Below are 22,577 nucleotides of genomic sequence, written 5' to 3'. Positions count from 1 at the left end.
AGGCCAGGTGCTTCAGGTGTTTCTGGTAGACATTTTTCATTTATTGTATGTGTCCATGCACACAACAAATACTGTGCAAACTCTCTATGTGCCTCCGGCATGCTTGGTATTTGTTACCCGAGGCCCTCAGTCAAAATCACTGAGACTTGGCATAGAATTATTATTGTTATCTTTTCATGGGAAACAAATAAGATCAAAAAACTGTCCCCATTGTTTATTGTTCTTAAATAAGTCACCATAAGATAAATTCTACATATTACAAAAGAAGAGAGAACATGTTGATCTTATAAAATATCTGACATAAAACTCTATTTGTCTAAAAATTTTGCATGCTATTTAACATGTTAGAGAGACTGCCCTTTTATGACTCAAAAGAGTAAGATAGTTATAATAGCATTGCACAGTTTGAGGCTCAGGAAGTAATGAAAGAGGACAGAGTGTGTCCTCATCTTTTGATGCTGTCAACTTGGTCATGGCCATGAGGTTTAGCTGTGGATTTTGTGCAAGCCCTGGGAGTCTGGATTGCTCCAATGGGGAAGACACATACCTTCATGCTCAGGGCAGGGGCAGAGCTGGTATTATCTGGGTACTGCTTGGCACTGCATTTTGTCAGTTATGAAAGGACGGTAAAGCCCTTTTCACTGGTCTCTCTAATTTCCTAAATTTCTATCTCATTGTGATTCAGCAATACAAAGTAGGATCCTATCTAGAATGGGGTAAGTGTCTCTAATTGTATAAAGCTTCCAACTTACTTACTTGGCAAAGAATTTTGGCAGATACTAAAATAGTGCTGAAGAGATATATTTGAAAGAGACCCTGTTCCTGCAAAAGTCTGATATCTGTCTTTCTGTTGGGCTATTATAATACCTTAAAGGTGGGAACCATGTCTTATTCATCTGTGTATCCTCAGCACCTGGCATATCAGTAGGTACACAATTGATGATATATAAGTGAGTAAAAGTTAGGGCTATATTGTAGAACAGTGGGAGATGAGTCTAGAAGGGTAGAATGATTCTGGATAGCTCAACAGGGTCTTGAATTGGCCAACATGTGGTTGATTTTAAAAATAAAATAAATATTATTTAGTTGGATATTTGAGTGTGAAGCTATAACATTAATTTAAAAACCAGTGAGGAACCATGGTAATGAGGACTCTGTATGAAATTTATGAACTCATCTAACTTTAATAGGGTAGTGCTTAGACTATCCAAAAGTAGGTAGAGACTTAACAATAGATCTTACCAAGTCCCTTAGCACCAGGTGCTCATGCAAGCTCTTGGCCAGCATTGGATCATAGAGAATTCCTTCTTGCATTTTTGGCGTGCCCAAAGTACCAGCTGTCTGTGGTTTTATTAAAGATAGATCTATATGCCTTACATGCCAGACTTGCAGGCGGCAGAGTAGAGTTTCTGCCATGAAATGTTATCAGCCCTGGCTTCTGTGCTTACGCACAAAGGGTCATTCCACGGCTGGGAGGAAGCTTCAGGGCTGCCTGCGAGCACGGAAAACATTTTTTTCGTTAACATTTTTTCCTTTCCAAATGGTCTAGGCCCTTAATCCACTAATTGTTTATGGAGGCACTAGTCTTCATACTTTTTTGTAAAACATATTCTATGAAAGGTATGAAAACCTTGTTTGGGATGGACACCAGTCTATTTCTTTTGGCTTACGATATGAGAAGGTGTTAGCAAAAAATTATAGACTAGGAGAGGACTTTTTAGCCCTGGCTTCCTGCAAAAGGGAAGAGGATAGTTTTATTAAGTTTATTAATGAAGCTGTCAATAAAAGTGAATTTTTGATAGCTGCTCAGATACTATGCCAGGCCTCCATTCAAGAGCATTGCAGAAACTTTAGAACCATCAGACCAATTTATTTACCCTGTTGCTTAAAACATTTTAATGGTTCTTTGTCTTTATGGTAATGTACAAATCATATAATATTTAGTGCTCTTTAAAATTTGGTTCCAAAATTCCCCTCTGGTGTGTTTATGCAACTCCTTCTCCCATCAGATTATTCTCAGTACCTCAGACACATGATAAAACTTCACACTTCTTTAGTGCCTTCTCCTATGTACTCTGAAACAAACCTGAATTTTAAAAATTGTGGTAAAATATATACAACACAAAATGTACCATTTTAACCATTTTAAAGTGTGAAATTCAGAGCAGTAATTACATTCACAATGTTGTGCAGCCATCACCATTATCTATTACAGTTCCAGAGCTTTTTCATCACTGCAAATGGAAACCCAGACCTGTTAAGCATCACCTCATATTTCTCCCTCCCCAATACAAGCCCCTGGTGACCAATAATCTGCTTTCTGTCCCTATGAATTTGCCTGGATATTTCATATGAATGGAATCATATCATATGTGGCCTTTTGTGTCTGGCTTCTTTCACTTGGCATGATTCTTTCCACGTTCATCTGTGTTGTAGCATGTATTAGTGCTTCATTCCTTTTCATCACTCAATAATATTCCATTATATGTTACCATATTTTGTTTATTCATTCATCCATTATGGAAATTTGAGTTGTTTCTACCTTTTGGCTATTATAAATAGAGCTTCTCTGAACATTTGTATATGTTTTTTAACACCTGTTTTCAATTCATATATTTATAAATTTACATCACATTTAGAATATATATACAGAATTCTCCAAAAAGACAAACATCCAATTTATATGTATAAACAAACCCAATTTATACGTATAAAGAAATTTAAATATATACTTAGATATAAATTCATGTTTTTTATATATACACACACACATACACAATTGGGTTTTGTCTTTTTGTAGTTGAATTGTAAGTGTTCTTTATATTTTCTGGATACTAGACCCCTATCAGATATATGATTTGTAGATATTTTCTCACATTCTGTGGGTAGACTTTTCACTATCTTGATAATGTCCTTCGACAAACAAAAGGTTTTAATTTTGCTGAGGTACAATTTGTCTATTTTTCTTTTCTTGCTTGTTGGTGTCTTATTTTTTATTGATGTCATATGTAAGAAATCATTGCCAAATCCAATGCCATGGAGATTTTCCCCTGTGTTTTCTTCTAAGAGTTGTATAGTTTTAACTTTCGTATTTAGATTTTTGATTAATTTTATTTTGTATATGGTATAAGATAAGGGTCCAACTTCATTCTTTTACTTGTGAATACCCAATTTTCTGAACACCATTTGTTGAAGAGACAACCCTGCAGTTCTATTTCCCTGGAACATCTTTTACTTCTTTTTTTCACTTTAAGTGAAATGTGTTTCCCCTTATGATACCACTGCTCTTGCTGCCCTCTTAGAGCCCTTTCTAGTCTATCTTCTCCTTCTCAAGGACCGTGGAAAGGTCAGTACACATTAAGCTTTAATTTTCTGCTTTTCCCTTACCGCTCCCAACTCATTCTTGCTGGTGCCCAGTATTGTCCACATATGCGACCCTCTCTCCACCCTCATTGCTATTATTCACTAATTCCATCTGCCTCAAACATCTCAACACCTAGAGAAGCGTCTTTCTCTACAACCGGGTCATTGCTGTCATCATTGTAGACTTCGCTGCGTTGCTGACTGACCTCTGCCTTGACTTTCACAATGCCAGGATGTTGAGCTTCCTTTTTCAAATCCATCATTAGTGCATTAGTTACGATTCTTCAGAGGAACAAAACCAATAGAATACGTATGCGGTCGTCCCTCAGTATCTGTGTGGGATTGGTTCCAGGATACCCCACACCCCTAGTGGATACCAGAATCTGTGGATGCTCAAGGCCTTTATATAAAATGGTGTAGTATTTGCATATCTTCCCATATCTTTAAATCACCTCCAGCTTACTTATAATACCTAGTACAATGTAAATACTATGTAAATCATTGTTATATTGTTCTTTTAATTTGTATTATTGTATTGTTTTCTATTTTTCAATTTCTTTAATATTTTTGATCCATGGTTGTTTGAATCCATAGATGTGAAACTCACAGATAGCAAGGACCAGCTGTGTGTAGGAAGAGATTTATTATGATGAACAGACTCATGATTATGGAGGCCACAAAGTCCCACGATCTGTCATCTGCTGCTACCCCCAGGAAAGCTGGTGGTGTAGTTACAGTTCAAGCCTGAAAGTCTGAGAACCAGAGGCGCCAGTGGTGTAAGCCCCAGTCTGAGTCTGAAGTCCCAAGGACCAGGAGTGTCAGTGTCTGAGGCAGGAGAAGATGGATGTCCCAGCTCAAGCACCTTTGCCCTTCCTCTGACTTTTTGTTCTATTTGGGCCCTCAATGGATTGGATGGTGCCCACTCATGTTGTCCAGGGTGATCTTCTTTACTCAGTCTACTGATTCAAATGCTACTATCTTCCAGATTCTCACAGACACACCCAGAAATCATGTTTTACCAGCTATTTAGGCATCCTTCAGCCCAGCCAAGGTGACCTGTAAAATTAATCACCACAATTAGTAAGGCCATAATTCAGATTATATCTCCTGAAATAGCTTCCTTTATGAAGTTAGAAACTCTGAAGCTCCTTCCTCTCAGCACAATCTTAAATACTCCTCTCTCAATCTCTTTTGCTGAACTTGATATTAGCTTCTTACATTATTTATGACTTCTTTGCTGCTCCTGATTCTTCTAAAACTAACATAAACACTGCAACTTTTAATTTCAGTACAATTTCAATGTTATAAGAAAGTTGGGAAAATAGTACAAATAACTCCCTGAACCAATTTGCTTTATCATTCTCTTTTTCTGATTCATTTAAAAATAAGTTGCAAAGCACCCCTTTACCTACCCCTTAAATATTCCTGGGTGTATTTCCTAAGAACAAATACTTTTACTTACAGAAATATGGTAAAATCATCCAAATCAGGATATTTAATATTAAATATTATATCTTACCTATTAATAATTCACATTTTATATTCAAAATTCCAGCTGTTCCTCTTCCTCAGCCTAGTATTCAATCCAGTATTATGCATTGCTTTTAGCTTGCCCATATCTTTAGCTTCCTTTAACCTAGAACAGTTCCTCAGCCTTTTTTTGTCTTTCTTGAGCTTTATATATTTTAAGAGAAGCAAATCATTTTATAGAATTTCATTCAATTTGGGTTTATCTATGGCTTCCTCATGATGAGATTCACTTATGTATTTTCAGCAGGAATACTACAGAAATTATGTATTTCTCAGTACATATCAGGAAGCTGTGATGGAGTGTTGTCATGTAATTGGTGATATTAACTTTGACTTCTGTGTTAAGTTGGTGTCCACCAGCTTGCTCCACTGTAAAGTTACAATATTTCCCTTTGTAATTAATACTAATTCATGGGGAGATACTTAGAGATTATGTAAATACCCTGTTCTTCATCAAATACTCCATTGATGATTCTTACCTAAGTCAATTCTTACGAGGATGGTTGCAAAGGGATAATTTTTTCCACTAACTCTGTCATTGCTATTACATTTATTAGATGTCATTTAACTCTAAGACAAAGCTTTACCTTCTCCTGCAAATGTTTATTGACTTATTATTCATTTATATTAGTACTGACTCCTAGATTTTTGTTTTATGCAATGGATTATCTATTACTATCATTAATTATTTAAGTGCTATAATTTCCCAAGAAACTTAGCCAGTGAGAGCCTCTTTATGATAATTCTTGCATCCTTTTTATATGCTCCCATTATTCTTTGAGAAACTCCTTACTTTCTGGCATAAGAAGATGTTCAGGGGTTATGTTGTATTAATACTGTCCCTGCTCCCTAGTTTCCAAGAAACCCTGGTTCTTTACTGTGAGGAATGGTGTTTTGAAGTCAAGATGTATGTGCTAAGTTAGAGGTTGGCAAATTATGGTTTGTGGGTAAAACTGATCCTGGTATCTGCTTTTGAAAATAAAGTTTTATTGGAACACAGCCACTTCCATTGGTTTATAAATTGTCTGTGGCTGCTATTGCAACAGAGACCACATGGCTCACAAAGCCTAAAATATTTGCTATCTGACCCTTTGCAGACAGTTTACCAACCCCTAGACTAAGGCTTAAGCAAAGCAAAATGTATATGTGGTATTATCTTTTAAAATGCTAAGTAGAGTCTATGTTATTTTCCTTAGAGCAATGTAAGGTCTTGTTCGCTAAAGCATGGTGCTTTCCAAATAATTCTTGGAATATTGCAAAGAAAGGATCTTTAAAGGTCTTTTCCCGTACAAAATGAAACATAGAGTAGAATATTAATCTGAGGACTCCAGATGACATTTATAGATGTATAAATGCAATGTTATTTGGCTTATCATAAAAACTTAAGTACTTGTTAGAGTAGCTGGAACAGAATATATGATGTTATGTGAGAAGAGAGTACAGTGAAGAATTCTCCTGCATCACTTTCACTTTTCATGTCATAACCCCCCACTCTTACTTTGTGACATGGATCTCACACTGCCCTTCAGAATTAGTTTTCACAGGCAGTATTAAAGTTAAACCAAGTAGACATTACCATGACTGATTGCTAAAACACCATCAGTGCCTTCCTGTGAAATTATTCTCCATTACATTACAAAGATCAAGTCCATTTTGCAAATCCTAAACCTTAAGACCTGATAACATATTGAATTCCCTTTACATAATCTTATCTTTGTGAAAAGCATCCCCTGTTCTAGGTGAGTATTGTCTGCCTCATATGCAATTCTGATTTCCTACTTCAAACTTTATGCTCTACTCTATATAAAGTCAAAATATTCTTGTAAGAAATTGTTTGGAATGAACACCAAATGTTCGTTTCCAGGTATAAAGTGTGAAAGTCATAATGTCTCAGATTGGACCGGATTGGAAGAATTCTCAATGTTGTTAATTAGAAATCCATGTTTATTTTAGAAAAAAAGAGAATGTTTGAAATTATAGAAAAGGGGAAAAATAGAAATCATCTATAATGTCTCCCCACAGACTTAGTGATTTCACAATTTTTGTATATATATCTTTTCAGAAATTTTTCTACTGACACATTTTTAAAAACTACAAAAATTCGATGGTGCTGTTTGTATTGTTCTGTAACCTTATCATACAGATAAGCATCTTTCCATACAGATAAGCAACAACTAGCAATTTTGAGTTGTACATTGTATACTTGCCACAAAATTCATTTGAAGTATTACTTTTTCATTTCACCCTTTGGTTGTTTTCAGGTTTTCATCATTATTCTTGTTGCTATGAGAAACATATGTACCGAAGTACTTGATCAAATACTTCTTTAGTTTAAATTTTGAGTGGAAGAATTACAAGATCCAAAAATCTGAACAATTTTGAGACTTTTGGTATCTACTGTCAAATTGTCCTTTAAAATGGTTGTGTCACTTTACATGCTCTATTGAAGTTTATGACAATGCCTTTCTCTCCCCCCATACCATCATCATGACCAGAAGGTTACTGATCCAATGACTTTTAAAATTATCTTGAATATGACCCAATGGTAAGCACAATATATTTTGTATTGTAACTTAGAACATATACATGTTCTTATACACATAATAAGTGAATGTCCACAAGTGACCACACACATATATTTAGCTAAAAAACAACTCACAAAACAATATCAACCCTTGTGTGAAATGTGTTAAATATTTTATCTTATTTTACTTCATTAAAGAAATGCTAGTTGAGACCTGCTAAGTTGATTTTATGAATGATACTAAGCTGGAAGAAATGGGGAAATTTGGGGGTAACAAATATAATCTAAAAAGCATCTTATCAGCCAGGGAAAAAGTCTGTAACAACGAAATTTAACGCAGATATCATGAGGCTCCTTAACTTGGATAAACACGACCACCACCACCTGTGTCCATGCTTTCTGTCCACACGAGGCTCATCCTGACATTGCTTGCTAAGAGTCTGAACTTTCTGAGATGTTGCTCGGTGATTGCAGCAGTTGATTCAGCACCATCAAATGTGCTTTATTCTCTTCAATATACCCTCTGGCCCTTTTTATTTGTCAGTCTCTATTGATGGGGACCCTTCCAGCAATCTGGCATTATGATCCCTCAACCGTCTCACTTTTAGGCAGTTGTCTTCAAATTGACTTCAGCAACTCCTCTTTGTCCTTATAATTGGAACCATTTTTGTCACCAAAATAACAAACTGACACTGTGCCTCTGGCCGTAGTCTTTCATTTGTCCACCCTCCTCTGCCCTGCGTACATGAATAGCCCTTGAAGAGTCTTCTCAGCTTGACTCCCTCTGCCCTTAGAATGACTTCAAACTAAGACAGTCCTCAAATCCTGAATCAACTGGACTTATGTCTGGCCCGTCACACATGCTTGGGTATTTCTGAATTCTAGGAAAGGGCACATGAGTTATCCCTTCCTCACCACTACCATTCTCACGAGGTCTCTCTGGGAAACAGACTACCCTGGATAACTTGGCTAGAGTCACCAAAACATGGCTTCTTTCTGGTCCTCAGAAAGTATTAAGATATCACCTCCAGAGTTCAGGAACACTTCCCATTTGTTTTCCATTTAATTAACAGCCAATCCTTTTCAGACTGGCCTGAGGGCCTGTGGGTTTCATAGAGGCCTCTAGGGACTCCGTTAGGGCAAGGAGAGAGACAAAAAGGTGGAGAGAGAGAGAGAGAGAGAGAGAGAGAGAGAGAGAGAGAGAGAGAGAGAGAGAGAGAGTGTGTGTGTGTGTGTGTGTGTGTGTGTGTGTGTGTGTGTGTGTGTGTGGCAGTGGTGGTGGGAATCCAGGACTCCCTTCATTGAAGTTGCCACGCTTTTAATATTTTCATATACTAGACTTCCACGTGAAGTCTTCTTTTTTATTTCAAAATATTAAGGGGGATATAAGTGTTTTTGTTACAAGGATGAATCGTATACTACTGAAGTCAGGACTTTTAGTGTGTCAGTCACTAGTGTACATTGTACCCAATAGGTACCTTCTCATCCGTTACCACCCTACCACCCTCTCCCCTTCTTAGTTTCCAATGTCCTTTATTTTTGACCTTCTATCAGTAACTTCCATAGGATTCCTAATTCTAAAAGGCAATGTGAATAAGATTGCCCAAAAATTTATCATTAAATGATTTTAAAAATTCGGCAAGCAGCATTAAAAAGATACCAGGTTCCACTAGGGAACTTGTATTGCTCTATTAACTCTCCCGAGAGTGAGTGAGTGAGTGAGGGAGGGAGTAGGACAATCTTTAAATGATCCAGGAGGCTCACCCTGATAGGTCTTGATGGTATAATAATGGTTTTAAATTTTATGTGGGCAAAGTAGAAAACAATCTAGAGGTTTTCTTTAGTGGTTCCTGCCATTTCCTATTACAACATGAAGTGAATAGAGTGGAATTAGCCTTGACCTTGTACTTGGATTTTTATCATACGCCATTTATCTGCAAAGTAGACGAAAATCCATTGCACCTTCTCTGGAAGCCAATTCCAATTTTGAACTGGCCTCTCCCACCTGATGGGCCACTGAGGGCTGTTTTTAGCTTGGTTGTCTGTGACAGTCCTGCAGAGCCTGCACCAAGCCCCTAAGTATCAAACCTTATCCCTAATGGCTTCTTGGAAGCTGGTTATGAGTGCAGCTCTGAACTCAGAATGTCTAATTTCATATCACTGCGACTTTCTAGATGTGGGTCTTTGGGCTGGTTAGAAGATTTTTCTGTGCTTCAATTTATTCATCTATAAAAGGGTGTTGATAAGTATAGTGCTTGACACAGAGAGATGATGAACACATAAAGCACTTGGAAAAGCGCCTGGTGCACGGTGATTTCTCAAGAAAAGTTAAATTTATTATTCCCACACAACTTTAATTCCTTCCAATCTAAGTTAAGATTGAGATTTTCCTGTGAGAGAAGGCTGCTGGTCTGAATTACGGTATCAAAGCAAAAAAAGTGAAAAAGTACACATGTACACACACGTTCACACATGGAAATATGTATTTTTGATTCATTTCCTCATGCATGTGAAGGCATGGTGAGAATAAAATGAGTCAATTGGTTGCCGTCTAGCTTTATAAATCATGATATCCATTCCACAGAGATATTTTGAGTTTGACATATTCTAAATACTTCAAACATTTTAACAAGAAAAATCCTTTTTTGATGAAATAAATGGCTTTTTATACCCACTGATTTCCTCCGCCTTGTCACCACTCTCCCACTTCCTCCACTGTCATTGCTAATAGCTTTTTAATGGTGTCTACCACAAAGTGCTTTCACATTTAGGAATCTCAAAAGCATAGAAGCATGTTAAGCTGGAAGGAAAATTGAGATTATCTAGTGCAAACAGCCCCATTTTCTAGGCCTTCTACTTCCTCCCGGAAATGAGAGGTGTCAGCACAAGGTAAATCTGTTCTTAATGACCCAGGGAACTGGTGATGGAGCGCTAAACAAAATTTTGCTCCTGATTCTCGCCCGCTAGGTGCTCAGTGATGCCTGTTGAGTAGATTGGGCACTAGTAAGTCCACTTCTGCATCATCAGTGATCTATGGACTAGTCCATGCCCCACCCCGATCATGCTGCTCTTTGTTCTTTCTGGAACCAGAGGTGACATACTAACAGCCATAGTTCAGTTTAGGGTTTTCAACGACTCTATTTTTCTGACTGGATATTTCTATGTATCATGATAAGGTGTATGGAAATCCTGAATCCTGAGATCTGGCTCTTTTTCAAACGCATGCACTGCATGCTGCCATCTCTATAGATAGCTTAGCACAGCATTGTTGGAAAAGGTTGTAGAGACCCCTGTTGTATTTGGCAAGAGTAAAAACTCTTCAGGCTGAGTGCTGCTTTAGACTCAGACTTATCACCAATAGTAATTGTTCTTTGTTATTTTTTGTTTGCAATATCAGGTGACACTATCCCACTGCACACACCTGAAACCCAAATAACTGTAGCTGTGGTTAGAATTCTTACTAATCAGGGATGTTATTGTTTTAGTTGTTTTCTCTCTGCTATACATATTGGTTACATGCAGAAAGATTAGAGATACAAGAGAGGAGATGTATTAGATGTCTTGGTCTACTCAGGCTGCTATAACAAAATACCACAGACCGAGTGGCTTATAAACAACTGAAATTTATTGCTTACTGTTCTGCAGGCTGGGAAGTCCAAGATCAAGGTGCCAGTAAATTCAGTATTTGGTGAGAGCTGCCCTCCAGTTTATAGACGGCTGTCCTCTCACTGCGTCCTCACATGATGGAAGCGGTGAGGGAGTCTCTTTTATAAGGGCACTGATCCCATTTATAAGGGCCTCACCTCCTAATAACAATGTATTGGGGGTTAGGTTTCAACATATGAAGTATGTAGACATAAACATTCAGTCTGCAGCAGGAGATAAAGAAAAAGATGAGAGAGAGGATTTATAGCTCTTGTTTTAGTTGGGATTATTTTGGTTAAAAGGAACAGAAACCAACTCTAATAAATTTCAGCAAGAAATTTCCTTATGAGGATACTGGATACATCATGTAACCAAAGAACAGGAAGGCCCCTGGGCCTCAGGAAGCCCTTGCAGGGATTCAGGATCTGCACCCCTGTCAAGGCTCTCGCCTGCTTTTCTTTCTGCTCCTTACTCTGTTAGGTTTACATTTTCCTCTTACTCTAGAGCAGCTCTTTTTCTCTTCCTCCTGCATGGCAGGGCATGGCCACACTCCCAGGCTTTGTAGTATATATCACAATGTAGGCACACAAAGAAAGATTGTCTCAATTCTCTCGACTTTGGCCCCTATTTTCAAAAGGAAGGAAATCCAGTGGCCAGTGAGCAGGTCATGTTGTAGCCTGACAGCTCTTGCAGCAGCCACCCGGATTGTGGAGGGCTGCTGGGCACACAACCACACAGCGATCACTTAGGATAGTTTAGTCAAAATTCTTTTCCTCAAGCCAGTGTTGAATTAATCTCTACAAATTTCTGATTATTGTCACCTGCTAATTCCCATAGTTTTAACCAGTCAAAAGAACCCATACTTGAATGTGTCCTAACTCCACCTCACTCACGTTTCAAACAACATTTTACCATTACAGACTTTGATGAATGAATCCCTTAATCTACATTATTGACTGTTTTATTTACTTTCCTGTTCCTTGGTCAGGCTCACCTTTGAAAAGCTCATGTTACAAACCTCTTAGCATGCTTTCTCCTCTGATCATTTTGGTTTCCATTCTCTGAACATTTTCCACTTCATGGACTTTGAGTTATTGAGAAATGATTTCTAGTCAAACAGTTGTGTTATTTGTTATGAAATTCTAGATGGCCCATCAACTCAATTTTAAAAATCATAAATTTCATCTGTATTCTATCCCGTGTCCCCTGGTACTAAAATATACTTCATTACAGATAGACTGTGATGTGTTCAAAAAATAATCTATTTATTTTGCTCAATTTTTGAAAAGTGACAAGTGGAGGACAAATTATTCATGACTAGTAAAAGGAAGGTGAAAATGTAACTTTCTAGCCCACCTTCTCAGAGAGCTATTACATCCTCTCTGTGTAGAGTTTGTTACCTGGGCCATCTATTGGTACTTAATGGTGCCAGCTGGATCATGAGTGGGGTTGGCTCAACTTATACTAGAGTCTTAAAGTGTTTATTTGAAAATCAAGTTTTTGGATGAGGCAGGATGCCTTTCCCCCTTTTTTTTTTCTATTGAAAGAACAAATTTTATTTTAGTTAGATGACTTTTCAAACAAAGGGTAAAGGAAATATTTAATATGATATCAAAATTGATATGGGTAATTCTAAATCAGAATCTCCATCTATACACAAGGAAACTAAAGAAGAGGAAGGCACATTAGCAATGCTTTCTTTAAACAAGAACATCTCATTCTCTCTTGGCCTCTCTCCTCAAATAAAAGTCTTCAAAAAGATTTCTTTAAAATTATGAGACAAGAGGTAGCATTATTTGAAGATTAAAGAGTCAGAGGACATTGGATTGATGATATTTTTCCCTTTTCCATTTCCCTTCCTCACATTTTTCCTTTCCCTATTTTTTCATCCTTCTCCATAGCTTTTTTTTTTTTTTTGTTCCTGTGCATTTTTCTTCTCTCTCTAATCTCTCTCCTCCCTGACTATCTATAAAACATATTATAAGGAGGATAGGGTAAAAAGCATGTCCCATTCACACAAGCTAAATGGTAGGATGTAAAACGAGGACAGCATGAAATTACCTATGAGAATTGTGCCATATCTGACACGTTTGTCTTACAGCTGTTTAAAAATTGCACAATTGTGGAGAGAATTTCCACTGCCATCTGAGACTGTGCGCTTCGTCCACACAAGCACTTTGCTTCGGCCATTAGTCCTTTTGTTTCTGTTTGACTTCCTTTCTGTGCTTCTTATGCCACTTCTCTTTCACTCACGTTCACTTCTTTGTTACGACTTTTTGTTTCTTCCAAAGAAAAGCAAGGATGGCTGGTACCTTTTCAAAATTTTCGGTAAAGACATATTTTGTGATATAACAATAAAATTTTTTCTATTTGACTGTGACTAGCTCAGGTAGGGTTTGTGTCTCCAGCATTTAGAACATTACCTGGTATATGGGAGGTGCCCAATAACGCCTGTTGAATAGATTGTATACTAATATTTTAAATTTTTAATTTGGGATAATTTGAGATTTATGGAAAAATTGAAGTTCCTATGTAACCTTCACTTGACTTCCCTCTCCTTAATATTAACATGTCACCTAACTATGATTCATTTCTCAAAATAAAAAAAGTTAACACTGGTACTACACTATTAACTAAACTACAAACTTCATTCAGATTTTATCTATTTTTCCACTAATGTTTTTTCCATTCCAGGGTAGACTCTAATACCATCTTACATTTTGTCATCATGTTATTTTAGCTTTCTATAATCTCGGATACTATTTTTAAAATTTACTTTTTATGATTTTAATTTTAATAATTAATTTATGATGTTAAGTAGTATGAATGCTAAGAAAATAAACATGAATGTGAAAAATAAGCTGTAAATCATTTTTCATTGATTTCAATTCTGTTTAAATCTAGATTGCCTAATGTAAGTATGGCAGAAAGGAAAATTATCAGATTTAAATTTTAAAATTCTGGAAAGTGAACATTTTCCCTGGCATCTCTTAACCTTTCAAATTCCCTTTCTTTAAAAATATAGCTCTTATTTATTGACTTTTGTAATATAGCAGATATTTATTTATTAGCATTAATAATTCAAACTGTACTCGATTAGCAAAATTCTTATTGGGTTTTGAAAAAATGCCATTTTACAGTTTTATTATTGTAAACAGATTAAGTTCCAAAGGAAATATTTTGGGAAACAAAAAGGTTAGGATTCTTGAGTCAGTCTTCAGATTTTTGTGTTAATGCTGGTAGGATTTTTTAAAATCATCAGATATGCCCAATCTTTCTAATATCTTGACTCCTGCTTTATGTGTTACTTTTGTTCCATACGTTCTAGCTGCACCTCCTGTGCACAGTGCAATCATATTAGCATACTATACAAATGTTCTTGCCTTTTCTCCCATAAACCAAAAAAACCCCCAGTGTTTTTTCTAAACCATATGGTATATTAAGGTACTTTTAAAAAAATGGCTGGTATTGCCCAACAAAACCTACTCTAATCCTTGGCACATAATATGCATTCCAAAAAGATTTTTTAAATAGATTCAATAATGGGAGACCTGAACCAGAAAAAAAGATCTGTGAAAAGGCTTCACGAGAACCCTGAAGCTCTAAGTCCCCGCCTGCCATCTTGCGGACACAGTGAGAATTGCAACAGATTCTAGCTAAACCACGGCTACTTCAGGTAACAGCGAAGAGGAAACATTGAGGATTTTAAAATGGACACAAATTGAGGCAGTTATTCAGATGATAAAGATGAAAAGGAGTCTGCATTTAAAATTATGTCAATTATTGATACAATTTCAAGTAGAATTATCAGAAATTTCTGTCCTATACTTGATCTGGGTAGAGGGGAAGAACATGAAAAAGTCTGTGATATTTTCTTAACTTCTTTAGTATCCGTGGGTCATAGTCTATTTTATTCCAGTAGTTTGTTCAGTTTTCTTAAAAATCTGTGATGCTTCGGTTAGAAACAAACAAACAAAAAAGACTGTTGATAATAAACAGTGAGGGAAGAAGATCAGGTAAAGAAACGGAAGGCTTCTTTGCAGAAGGTGGATAAATGCATCGTCTCTGGCTTTTTGACCTTGTGTAATCATATCGCATAAGCATATGTGGGTGGGCCGTGTCTGCAGGCAAATGCATCTGAGCATCATCTTTTTTTTCACCTCTTCCTTCTTTGTCCTTCTGTATCACCACAAACCTGTACCACTCTCTTAATTTTATTCTCTTCCAGAGTCTTTTTGTACATACAGGGGCAGAGCAGCTTTCTCTGCATCCACCGTTGATTCCATCTGGTGATGCTCTGAGCCTCCACCGTGTCTGGCACACAGTAGGTGCGCTGTGGGTCCTTCAGTGTTCTTTATGGGTTGGTTGTCGCCTTGGCATTTTTACCATTTTACAACCCCCCTTTTCTCTTTATTGTATCTTTTTGAAATGTCATGGGTATTTTTCTCTGTAATAATTCATTTCAAATCTTTCCTGTTGCTCAGCCTGCAGCCCTACACCTCTCCATCTCGTATCTCATTTGCCTCTTTGGGTCACTTCCTTATCCTTCCAAATGTCTCAAATTCCAAAACTACAGCTGTCTTTTCTCTTTGTTGTTGTTCACTGCCAGCCAGATAGTGAGAATTTTTATATCATTATAGACACAGTGTCCATGTGAGGACTTTAATGGGAATGACCATACATCCTGGAATTTAAGAAATTGTTAGAATATGATGTCAGGGGTAGCACAGACAAAGGGGAATCAGTTCTGTTTTCTCCATATGGGGTGGAATATCAACACGAAGATTTTCTGCTCTCTAGGCAAGTATCTTTAACTATATTTCTATTGCTGTAGTTGTCTCACTTCCTATTTGATAGTGCATAGATCTGTACAAATGCTGAGCCTGCAAATCTCTACACAATCTCTTTGAAAGCTCAAGTTTCCTAAAAGCACCAAACATGCTACATAACATAGCTATGCACCAGGCATTGTTTCAAGTGCTTTACATAGAGTGATTTATTTTATCTTCACAGCCCTGTGAGGGAAAAACTGTCATTATTCCTATTTTAGAGATGAGGAAATTGAAGTGTATAAAATATTTCTTCCACCGTAGCTCCAGAGGACCTTCTCCAAAGCAGGTATCTAGGTAACAAAACTCCTAAGTGGAAGAGCCAAGATTTGGACCTAGGCAGTTGGGCTCTAGAGTCTATGCTCAGAACCATAGATAGATTCCTGTGGTGTATCAAGATGTCTGCTGTTGGTGAAGACCTGGGGTTAGGGTGAGAGGAGCATTTTATAGGCTCCTTGACTTTAGAATGATCTAATGTGCTCCAGCAATCACAGTTAACTCAGCACGTTAACTAACTGAATGAATAATAGAAGTCGGGAATTTGTCATTTTCTTTTTTTATTATTTCAGCATATTACAGGGCTACAAATGTTTAGGTTACGTATATTGCCTTTGCCCCCCCCCCAAGTCAGAGCTTCAAGCATGTCCATTCCCCAGACGGTGTACATTATACCCTTAGGTGTGAATATACCCTCCTCTCCCCTCCCACCTGCCCAATATCCGATGAATGTTACAACTATATGTGCACATAAATGTTGATCAGTTAATACTCATTTGATGGTGAGTACATGTGGTGCTTGTTTTTCCATTCTTGTGATACTTCACTTAGTAGAATGGGCTCCAGCTCTATCCAGGATAATACAAGAGTGCTAGATCACCACTGTTTTTTGTGGCTGAGTAGTACTCTGTGGTATACCTATACCACATTTTATTAATCCACTAATGTATTGATGCGCACTTGGGTTGTTTCCACATCTTTGCAATTGTTTAGAGGCTGTGGACATCATCTAGAATACCAAGTACAGGATCTCAAGGGAATGTTTTCATGCTGTTTTTGTGGGAGACACCCAAATAGAGCATTCCTCATTTAACGATAATAACTCAGATAAAAGGAATATTGGACCTATGAAAAGATTGTCCAATTTAAAGAATGAGAACATTTTTCTCAAATTGTAGCAGAAAACCAGACTTTTAAAAGTGTTTAAAACACAAAACAAAAGCAAAGTTTGTAAACTATTTGCTTTGGAATTTCAATAAAACACAGGAAAAAATTCTATAAAAAAGATTGCTAGTATATATACAATATATATATGTATTATATATAATACAGATATATGACAAGAAATACCAAAAAACTGAGTGGCTTTTATGTAGGTGAAAAATAAGAAAAATCTTTTACAAAATCTAAAAATGATGTAGAATGATTCATAATTTCAATAGAAGCAATAAAGGACATAATAGATACTCAAATAACTACCAGAATGAGAAAAAAAATGCTCCTAAGCAGAAAAAATAAAGATGAATAAAAATAAAATAAGTGAGAACATAAGGCTTTACTGACCCAAGAAAAACCAGTTATAGATAAAATAGGTTCACCACTAAGTAGCGAGTAAAATGGTGAAAAGAAAACAATCCCGACATATACCCTGATGAACTGTTAATTTCAGAGATAGAGCTCTATTTAAATGTCCAGGCAGAAAAACAAAACAGAAACAACTCAGGGTAGTTACAAATGAATTGAAATGAAACTTGTTTCATACTTCTTTATAACATTAGTGTTGGACTCTAAAGACAGAACACTTACATCCAATCCTGAGAAAAAACTGTGACTGTATTTTTCTCTTTATCCACAGAATATGTGAAATCTGAAAATGAGAACATACGAGTCTCATAAAACCTCAAAAAGGAGTCTCGTAAAACGAAAGATTCAAAATTATACCACCCGTCTACCTTTAAAAAATTAAAAATGTATTGAAACAAGATATAATACTATAACTCAAGAAAGGACAAATTAGGCCATAAAAGGGTGAATATTAAATATTGAAGCCAATAACATATAGGTACAAGCCTAAATTCTTGCTATAAACATAATTAAAAAACTAGTTCAAGTATAAAATATGCCCAAAGAGGCCGAGTGTGGTGGCTCATGCCTATAATCCTAGCACTCTGGGAGGTTTAGGTGGGAGGATCACTTGAGGATGGGAGTTCAAGACCAGCCTGAGCTCTGAACAAGAGTAAGACCTTGTCTCTACTAAAAAAAGAAAAAATGAAAAAATTAGCCAGACATGGTCGTACACACCTGTAGTTTCAGCTACTTGGGAGGCTGAGGCAGGAGGATCGTTTGAACCCAGGAGTTTGAGGTTGCTGTGAGCTAGGCTGACACCACAAGCCCCAGCAACACAGTGAGACTCTGTAAAAAAAAAAAAATTTAAAAAATCCCCAAGAGAATATGCAAAATAAAAATAATCTATGCCTAAAAAGCCATATTTTATAAATAAAAACTGAGTAGCCGGAAGAGAATTAAGGGAAGAAAAAACATGGCAAATTTCTTATTTATATGGGAAAGATATTGCATTCTTGTTCTTGATGATTAAAGAAAGTAATTTTAAGCTCAATTTGAAGACACTTTTAGGTAACTTTAATTGATAAAACCAGAGAAAATACATCAATGGCCCATAAAGCAAATGATGGAAACAAGTTAAGTGATAGGGAAAATTATAAACAAGAGCTGTGTAAAAACACATACACATAGTTAAAAACAAACTTGTCTATGACTTAATAAATGTTAGTAGGTCATTTTTTTAATATTAAAAAAAGAGAGAAGAGAAAATTCAGATTCAAATATATGCTGTTTCCAAGAGACAAAACTAAGATTATATAATAAAAAATATTGACAGTAAAAGGAATGGAAAGGATGTATCAAGCACAAAGAAATTAGAAGCAATGGTGGCAACATTAACATTCTGCCAACGAGGACTTATGGGAGAAATCATTAAATGGACAGATTATTTATTTTAATGGAGGAAATGATCCCAATGGATAGTGACATTATCATGTATTTTAATGCAAAGGATAAGCTTACATCAACATACATAAAGTGAAAGCATCAACATGGAGAGAAATTATAGATGTCCCTCCACCCCTCACATCATGTAGCAAATGCATCCAGCAGTCTTTGATCAAGCAGGTAAAAAGGGAAGAATATAGATAATCAAAGTACTTACCAAAATTTTTTACCCAGTGTGAATATAATTCACCCAGGGAGAATATGTATGTTGAAGTATCATTGAAACATTTTCAATATTTTGTTACAATTAGCCCAGTGGTCTCAAGTGGGATAACAGTATGTGTACCCAAGCAATACTGGAGTAAAGACAGAAATTTTAGAACTTCCAATTGTATTTATTTTTTATTTCACCTTTTAAAATGTATACATATATAGAATTATATTTATGTTAGTACCTACATTTATAAATATACATTTATTGGAAGTGTAGGTTCAAACCCTTCACTAATAGTGTTGTATGATCCACAAGTTTGAAGACCACTGCATTCATTCACAACTTTTCCAAAGCAAAAATTATGCAGACCAAAACCTCTGACCATAATACAAAGTAGCACCCCCCAAAACCAATTTAAGAAAGCAAAGAAACCCAGACAGACCCCTTGAAATTAATATTTGAAGTGCAGTGCATATTAAATGACTTTTTCACTTTGTACTAGTCCACAGTTGTAACTGAAACTGCTGTCTTACACGTTCCCTGTCCTTCACATCCAGTTTCCATACTTCATAGTCATCTTGGCACCTTTTGTTACCTACTTCTGTGCTCCATCTACCACTTGCTTAATCTCTACTTCCCCTTTAAACTGTTACACTGTAATTCTGGGTTCTACCTTCCTTCTTGGACTAACCCTTCTATCTCCCTCATCTTCTCTAAATATGAGTTCTTCTTAAGACATAAAAGATTTCCCTGTCTTAGCATCCTTTCCCAATCTCAGTCTTATATCCACTGCCTTCTCTACTTAGAGGACCCAATTTAGATCTCTCATCCTGATCTCCATTCTAAACTGCTGGCTTGAAATTTCCACCGTATATGCCACTTGAAAGGATTTATTGAGCATCTACTATGTGTCAGATGCTATTTTAGGTATTTTCATATGTTATCTCATGCAATCTTTGGAAAAACCTGCAAAGTAGTTACTCTCTTCATATTTATAGACAAGGACATAAAGTTTTAAAATGTTTAGGTAATTTATCTAGTTAACAGGCATCAAAAACTATATTCAATCTTCTTGTGCCTGACTACAATGCTCGAGTAGAGAACTAGTAAAAACTAAGGAAAATTGTACTTTTGTCCTTTTACTTAGAGAAGACTTCACCTAATGATCAAGTTTGCTGGAACGAGAAATAAGGAGGATATTTTTGAGTACTTGCTCTGTGCCAAGCAAAATGTGCTGCATTTTGCACCTGGGATTTAGTTTGTTCCAAAACAACATTAAGAGGTGTGGGGAGATGGAGGAGGACAGCTGTGCGGGTCACACAACAGACACGTAGCAGACGAGGAATGTGATTTTGTGTCTTTTTCTTTATTGTATCGCTGTCTCCATTAATTTTTAGCTGCACATTTTGGATTAGGTTGTTTTCTTTTCTAGTCTGTGCTCAGTGTCCTTACTTTTAAAATGAAATTATATTGCTGATAACCAAAGCCTCTTTTGGTTTTATCATTATAAAAGTCAATAGCTCTAAACAGAAGAGCTGGTCGCTGAGGCAATTTGGTACATGGCTAACAGAGCTGCAGGTGGATGTGTTGCCTCAAAATCCCCCCTCAGCATTCTCATTACACCCAACCTGCCCCTTCTGTGGTCTCCGTCTCAGTCAGTGGCACCATCCCCCACTGAGGTAACGGGCAAAGAGACCTGTGTGTGTCCCATGCTCACCCCTTCCTTTCAGACTATTGCCTAGTCCTGTCCGCTCCTGTGTCCATCGTAACTTTCAGAACTGGCCACTTCTCCCCGTCCTCCCTGGCACTCCCTTAGTCCCAGCCACCCCCATCCCTTGCCTGTACCAGGGCAAGATCCGTGCTACTGGTCCCTGCCTCCACTAAATCCATTGCTCTTCTCTAATCTGTTCTCCATGAGGGGCCAGAATGGTCCTTCTAAACACAAATCTCATAATGAAAACCTTACAGTGGGGTCCCATGGCACTGGGGGCAAAATCTGTTTTCCGCTTCAGTCCTGCCTCTAGTTGACCTGAGTTAGTTGCTGTTCCCTGAGTAAATCAAGTTCTCTTCACTTCGAGTCTTTATAAATTCTATTCCCCTTGTCTGAAATGCCCTTTTCTCTACTCTCTACCTTACCTGTCAGTCCTTTAAGTTTCTTTTCTTCAAGACTGAATCAGGTGTCATTTCCATGAATTTCCACATTATCAATATCATTCTGAGCTTACCCTCAGTATTATATTCATTACAGTGTCTTGAAATCATCTTTTTTTTTTTTTTGTCTTCCCACTAGCTTGTAATTTCCTTTTAGATCAGTGGTCCCCAACCTTTTTGGCACCAGGGACTGTTTTCATGGAAGACAATTTTTCCATAGACCAGGGTGCGAGTAGGGGATGGTTTCTGGATGATTCAAGCACATTACATTTTTTGTGCACTTTATTTCTATTTTTATTACATTGTAATATTTAATAATTATACAACTCACCATAGTTTGGGACCCCTGTTTTAGATGGAGAGTATGTACAAAATGCAGTATTTGGCACATCAAAGGTGCCTAGTAATATTGAGTGAGTGAATGAAATACTTTCCGGAAGAGTCATTCATAGTCCTTTTCATAGCAAATAATCTATTTGCACAAAAATATTTGTTCTTAGGTCTCATTTCTGTCCCTCTCTGCTTCCTAGGAGCACCTGCTGTGAAGAATGACGGGGAAAGAAGTCAGAGAAGGTGATGATTTCTGACAGCAAGAGAATAAAGAAAGCAAATAAACTTTGCTTCACGGAGTAGACTGGGCCATTCGAAGACCATCTTTCTGGAAAAGACCAGAGGCAGGTACTCAGTGGTGCCAGCTGGGATGCCTTTTGCTGGGGAGATGGGAGGAAAATGTCAAAACAGAATGCTAGAAGACCCTGGAAGACCAATTTTGAGTGTCCAATTATAGTTCAAGATCAGTTCTCTTTAGGTTGTACATGCTAAAGAAAACTTTCCCATCTTTATTTGTTCTTGGGCTTTATTTTTATCTCATGGGGGTGGCCCCTTCTCTGCTCTAAGAGTATCGTCTACTCTCACTGGGGCAGTCCCCCTGGTAAGTGGCATTTTAGAAATCTGTTGGGAGGGTGTTTAGTTTTTGTCCCAGTGACCAAAAGCTCTACTGACATTTACAGTGAGCAGGATACTGAGGCAGCTGGATGTTTAACAATGTTCAGGAGAGTCCTGCATAATAAATAATCGTCCCATATACTGCTGACTTTGGAAGTCCCACTAGCTATTCATATATGCAAAAGAACTTATTTATAATTATCTGAAGGAAGAACCAAATTATCTGTTTATGTATGAACACGTCTTTTTATGCAGTTTTAATATCAACTAAATTTGCTAGAATGCAACTATTATGACATAGAGAAAGATTTTACTTCATTTTATTTGGAACTTTACCAAGAATTGTGAGCCATCATGGTAAATCTCATCG

The 22,577-nt window shown here is 36.9% G+C and overlaps 1 long non-coding RNA gene across 2 annotated transcripts in view; it reads left to right on the top strand.

Annotated features, from left to right (window-relative positions):
* The window catches only part of LOC123644677, a 146,939-nt gene that overhangs the window by 5,080 nt on the left and 119,282 nt on the right, over positions 1-22,577 (top strand). For both annotated transcript variants that reach the window (XR_006737212.1, XR_006737213.1), the window contains exon 2: positions 21,793-21,940. This is a non-coding gene — a long non-coding RNA (uncharacterized LOC123644677). The remainder of the gene's footprint in view (positions 1-21,792; positions 21,941-22,577) is intronic.

The sequence above is a fragment of the Lemur catta genome, chromosome 9 (genome assembly GCF_020740605.2).
Source record: "Lemur catta isolate mLemCat1 chromosome 9, mLemCat1.pri, whole genome shotgun sequence".
NCBI lineage: Eukaryota > Metazoa > Chordata > Mammalia > Primates > Lemuridae > Lemur > Lemur catta.
Note: the sequence above shows the minus strand (reverse complement) of the source record. Positions and strands in the feature narration are given on the sequence as shown.